At 38.9% G+C, this 6,274-nt stretch overlaps 1 pseudogene; it reads right to left on the reverse strand.

Annotated features, from left to right (window-relative positions):
* LOC106735077 (trafficking protein particle complex subunit 2-like) overlaps nt 1–6,274 on the reverse strand; it is a 31,695-nt pseudogene that overhangs the window by 8,277 nt on the left and 17,144 nt on the right.

Here is a 6,274-nt window from a genome sequence, read left to right on the forward strand (position 1 = left end):
TTTCATCATTAAGGTAGAAAGGGTATGGTTTACCCCCTTGCTATTTATTTCTACCATATTTTCAAATGCTACAGTTCCAGGGTCCCCTCAGCAAGACATCAGGGCCTTTACATGTGCTTTTTCCTGAACTATTTCCTCTCTAGTCCCTCCTCACTCCTTCCTCCCCTGTCTGAGGGACTCATAGCTAAAGACTTAACTCAAACATTTCCATTCTTGCAGCATGGCCATCCGCCGTGGGGGGTGAGTTCTCACTTTCTGTCTCTGTCTCTCTGGTGAGCACACATGCTCTACAGCAAATAAATAAATAAATAAATAAATAAATAAATAAATAAATAACCCACAAACCTTTAAAGTAGTTATAGTTATACTTTTATACTTGAGTCTTTTAAGCATTTATCTAACAGTAACAAATCACCAACCGTGAGCTAAGCATGTTGCAAAAGTATCTCATGAAACACGGTAATTGCACAAGCTAGGAATTTGCATCTAGAATAAGGATTGGCACACTACAGCCCCAGGGCCTACCAGAGAGTCATTCTTGTCAATAAAGTTTCATTGGAACACAGCCACATCCATTTGTTTACATATTGTATTGGTTGTGACAGAGCTGAATAGATGAGGAAACTCCATGACTTGGAAAGTGAATATTTACTATCTAGCTCTTTATAGAAACAATTTGCTGATCCCAGTCCTATGACTTGGAAAGTAAATATTTACTATCTATCTCTTTATAGAACCAATTTGCTGATCCCAGTCTAGAAAGATAAATATATGACTTGGAAAGTGAATATTTACTATCCATCTCTTTATAGAAACAATTTGCTGATCCCAGTCTAGAAAGATAAATAACACAGCTAAGATAACCCAGTACACATTTTGAATCTCTCTTAAGAAGTAATCTTGGGACAAAGCAGTAGCACAACAGCGATATAGCTGGAATTACATGGGAAAAGTCCTAGGTTCATATTCCAGGACCTCCTTGTACATGTCAAATGTGCACACATATCCATGATCCAAGTCAAAACTAGGGGTTGATCATGGCCTTAAGATCCTCTTGGGGGCACTTGCCCCTCTCACTCTCTTCTTCTCTCTCTCTCTCTCTCTTTCTCCCTCACTCTAAATGAGAAGGAAGAAAGGAAAATCAAGTCAAGTCAAGGAAAGGAAAGGAGGAAGGAAGAGAAAGAGATTTGAATTCAGGGTTTTCTGACTTCTGAACTAATGTACAATAGTTTTGTTTGTGTTTTAATATTAATTGTGTTTTAATTCTTTCTACCCTTGGCATCTTCTTTGTAACTTATTTAAAAGTATTTATCATTATTTTAGTCAAATAGAGACTTATGTTAAGTCATAACATATTCAACCAATTTTTATTGAGCCTTTACAGACAAGATAAGGTACATGGCCTTCAAGACCTAACTGCTAGAGCTTCAAACTTTTCAGATTAACCTCAATCAGTAAACAACTTTTGAGCACACAAACACAACATAGGTGTGTTTATTAATCATGAAGTATATACTTGTACCATTGTACCAACATATTAAGCACATTACAAAGTATATAAATAATAGAGATGGGAGATCTATTGATATTTTATCTTTCTAGCACCCAATTTTGGAAACCACTGAACTAGAAAATTTATAAGGTGTTATAGAAAGTGCCAAGGAGAAAGGTGAATATGGCACCTTTGGGGCTGACAGAGAAAAGAAGACCCAAATATGAGAAGGAATGTGAGAGGAGGAGTCTCAAAGAAGATGCCTTGACCTAAGTCTTAGAAGATGAGCAGGAGATCATCCATAAGGGAATGAGTAAAGGTGTTCTTTCTAGGGGAGGCAGAATGCAAGACATGGAGGTGAGTGTGTGATGGGTCCAGATATGGGGCTTTGTGGTCAGAGAATGATGAAATGGACAACATGATTAGAATCCGACCATGAAGGGGCCTGTGAGCCAAACTAAATACAAAGTTTCTCCAGAAAGAAAGCAGATGTGTTTAAGCAGTGGATTGGCATTATAACATTATGTTTATGTTACAGAAGGATCTCTCTCACAGCTGGCTGAAGGAAAGACTGAAGGGAGAATAAAGGCAAGAAAGTTTGTCCACAACATTTATTGAACACCTATTTGTTCCACTTTTATATTCAGGTATCTTACAGCTGAAAACTCAGTGAAAGTAATGGTGGCCACACTCATCTTACTACTCTCTCTTCTCTACCTATGGCTGAGCTGGACAGAAAGAAGCTAATGGCTATTTGTTGGATTATCCTGTACTGATGCTTACTCTTTGCAAGGATGAGATTTCCCAGGCTGAAATCTTTGCTGCCTCTAGAAAACCACCATGGCCCCAGGTGTGTGCCTGAGATGAGGAGATAAAATGACTTGAGGAGGCATGACTCCATCCTAGAGGAGCACGGGCAGCATGAAAGGTTGACCTGGCTGACTCGGCACTTGGAGAAACTGCTGAGGACGCATGTCAGACCAGCCTGGCCTCGTCCATGTCTCGCTGATTCAGTGGGTGCCAGTCAAACCTGGAACAGCGTGGGAAGGCTGGCTGCTGCCAGCTGCTCCTGTCAGGCAAGTGATCTGGCACATGTGTGAAGACGGATATTGAGTGCTTCCTGCCAGGGAAGTCAGGAGGAAGACCCCTGCAGCTCCCGGTTTTCAGAAGTAGAAAGGCAATCAATGGCTCCTCACCCTCCACATCTTTCTAGCTGAGTATTGAAGAATGAAGAGTTTGCAAAGGCCACAGAAAATGAGTTGCTCTCATAGGAGAAATCTAACTTGAAATGAAAACCACCCAGGTGGCTTGACCTAAGATCTCCATTTAAGGACATTAGGGAGCCTCAGAATAAAAAGAACAAAAAATAGTATAACCACAGATACGTATCCCTGGGTAATCCACCTCCAAGACTTCAAAAAAAGCTAGCTGGTAGTATAATAAAAACAAGAGTAAGGTTTTGTAGAGGAAATCTTCCACATACTAGATTTCAAAAAATGATTTCAAATATAATTTAATCTAATTCATCATATTAATAGATGTGTTTATTCATATAAATGCTGGAGAAAAATCATAGTTTCACTTATACAAAACTTAAGAGGTAGTTGAAAAAAATCAAAATTATTCTTGATTTTTTTAAGAGAAACTTTTGCTATGGGGCTCAGGTGCTCCTAAGAGAGACAGAGAGAGATACTGAGACAGAAAGTGAGCAATCACCCGTGGGGGGATGGCCACACCACAATCCATTCTCCACTTGGGATTTTGGGTATGCACACACATGTACCCAGCATGAGTTTTGAGGCTCCAGGCCCAGGACTCAAACCACAGTGGGCCATGTGGGAGTCTAGCAACATAACCATTACACCATTGGCTCACCCCTCAATCATTCTTGATTTTAAAAAATTATCTAAAGGGGTCAGCAGGTGGAGTGGTGGTTAAGACGCTAGATTCTCACATGGCTGAGCACAATGTTTGAGTCCCAGACCTGGAGGCTTGTTCTCTCTCTCTCTCTCTCTCTCTCTCTCTCTGTCTGTCTATACAAAGTTTCTCCAGAAAGAAAGCAGATGTGTTTAAGCAGTGGATTGGCATTATAACATTATGTTTATGTTACAGAAGGATCTCTCTCACAGCTGGCTGAAGGAAAGACTGAAGGGAGAATAAAGGCAAGAAAGTTTGTCCACAACATTTATTGAACACCTATTTGTTCCACTTTTATATTCAGGTATCTTACAGCTGAAAACTCAGTGAAAGTAATGGTGGCCACACTCATCTTACTACTCTCTCTTCTCTACCTATGGCTGAGCTGGACAGAAAGAAGCTAATGGCTATTTGTTGGATTATCCTGTACTGATGCTTACTCTTTGCAAGGATGAGATTTCCCAGGCTGAAATCTTTGCTGCCTCTAGAAAACCACCATGGCCCCAGGTGTGTGCCTGAGATGAGGAGATAAAATGACTTGAGGAGGCATGACTCCATCCTAGAGGAGCACGGGCAGCATGAAAGGTTGACCTGGCTGACTCGGCACTTGGAGAAACTGCTGAGGACGCATGTCAGACCAGCCTGGCCTCGTCCATGTCTCGCTGATTCAGTGGGTGCCAGTCAAACCTGGAACAGCGTGGGAAGGCTGGCTGCTGCCAGCTGCTCCTGTCAGGCAAGTGATCTGGCACATGTGTGAAGACGGATATTGAGTGCTTCCTGCCAGGGAAGTCAGGAGGAAGACCCCTGCAGCTCCCGGTTTTCAGAAGTAGAAAGGCAATCAATGGCTCCTCACCCTCCACATCTTTCTAGCTGAGTATTGAAGAATGAAGAGTTTGCAAAGGCCACAGAAAATGAGTTGCTCTCATAGGAGAAATCTAACTTGAAATGAAAACCACCCAGGTGGCTTGACCTAAGATCTCCATTTAAGGACATTAGGGAGCCTCAGAATAAAAAGAACAAAAAATAGTATAACCACAGATACGTATCCCTGGGTAATCCACCTCCAAGACTTCAAAAAAAGCTAGCTGGTAGTATAATAAAAACAAGAGTAAGGTTTTGTAGAGGAAATCTTCCACATACTAGATTTCAAAAAATGATTTCAAATATAATTTAATCTAATTCATCATATTAATAGATGTGTTTATTCATATAAATGCTGGAGAAAAATCATAGTTTCACTTATACAAAACTTAAGAGGTAGTTGAAAAAAATCAAAATTATTCTTGATTTTTTTAAGAGAAACTTTTGCTATGGGGCTCAGGTGCTCCTAAGAGAGACAGAGAGAGATACTGAGACAGAAAGTGAGCAATCACCCGTGGGGGGATGGCCACACCACAATCCATTCTCCACTTGGGATTTTGGGTATGCACACACATGTACCCAGCATGAGTTTTGAGGCTCCAGGCCCAGGACTCAAACCACAGTGGGCCATGTGGGAGTCTAGCAACATAACCATTACACCATTGGCTCACCCCTCAATCATTCTTGATTTTAAAAAATTATCTAAAGGGGTCAGCAGGTGGAGTGGTGGTTAAGACGCTAGATTCTCACATGGCTGAGCACAATGTTTGAGTCCCAGACCTGGAGGCTTGTTCTCTCTCTCTCTCTCTCTCTCTCTCTCTCTCTGTCTGTCTGTCTCTCTGTCTCTAATGAGCACATGTCCCCTACAGAAAAATCTTTTTAAAATAGTAATAAATAAAGTTAAATAATTTTTTAATTATCTAAAAATAAGAACAGAGAGTTACTTATTCAACACCAGAACATACATATTCCAAAGAACAACACAGCCCTATGCTTATCAAGAAAACAGTAGGCAAGTTTCCATTAATGTCAGAAAGAGGACAAGGAAGTTCTTTGCCACAACTAATGTTTACATTAACTTTGAAGCTACTAATGAACACAATGGTTAAGCTGGAGAAATTGGAGCAATAGAAATTGGAAAAGTGTCAGTGAAGCTATGAGTACTTGCAGATAATATTATTATTTGCGAAGACAATCCAAGGTAAACGTAATTTTTACTGTGGGACTTACAGTTCTTGGGATTTTTGTGAAGCATCAGAAAAATGAAAATAATCAAAAATATTAGGTCATCAGAAAAGTCATGATATATTTTTCTGTTTTTCTATACAAGAACGTGTCATGACTTTCTTGGTGATCCAGTATTTCTCTGAAAAACATTATTCACTCTCCCTGCTGGTTTTAAACACATTAGTGGGTACTTAAATGAACAGTACGGAAATAGAAATCTCTCTCAACACCAACATACTATTTCCTATAAATACCAAAAAATAAAAGAAGACAAAATCTAAGAAAAGCAACTGAAAAATGTTTTAAAATAATGAGAAAATTGATTAAGGTAACTAGATACCAAATAACGTTCATATATGCAAAAAATAGTGCATTAGAAGATACAATAGAAGGAAAAACTCCATTTATAACAGAAACAAAAAAAAAGATAAAGACCTAGGAATAAGTAAGATTAATATGAAGAAAACAGATCCACAAGATCTATGTACAGAAAACTTTAAAATGCTAGAGACAAAAAGAAAGCAAACAAGTGGAAGGTGTGCTATGTTCTTTGATAAGAACACTCAACATCATTTTAAAAAGTTCTCTTAAATCAATCTATAAACTTCATACACTTCCAATAAAAATGGCAATAGCTTTTTTTAACCAGACAAGCACAGACAAGCACATTCTAAAGTTTACATAGGAAATGTTTAAACAAGTAAGAGTAATAAATTATATTTATATAACAAATTAGATAGATAATAAATTAGATAGATAAATAGATAGATATCTCAA

The sequence above is a fragment of the Tupaia chinensis genome, unplaced genomic scaffold (genome assembly GCF_000334495.1).
Source record: "Tupaia chinensis unplaced genomic scaffold, TupChi_1.0 Scaffold000291_1, whole genome shotgun sequence".
Lineage (NCBI taxonomy): Eukaryota > Metazoa > Chordata > Mammalia > Scandentia > Tupaiidae > Tupaia > Tupaia belangeri.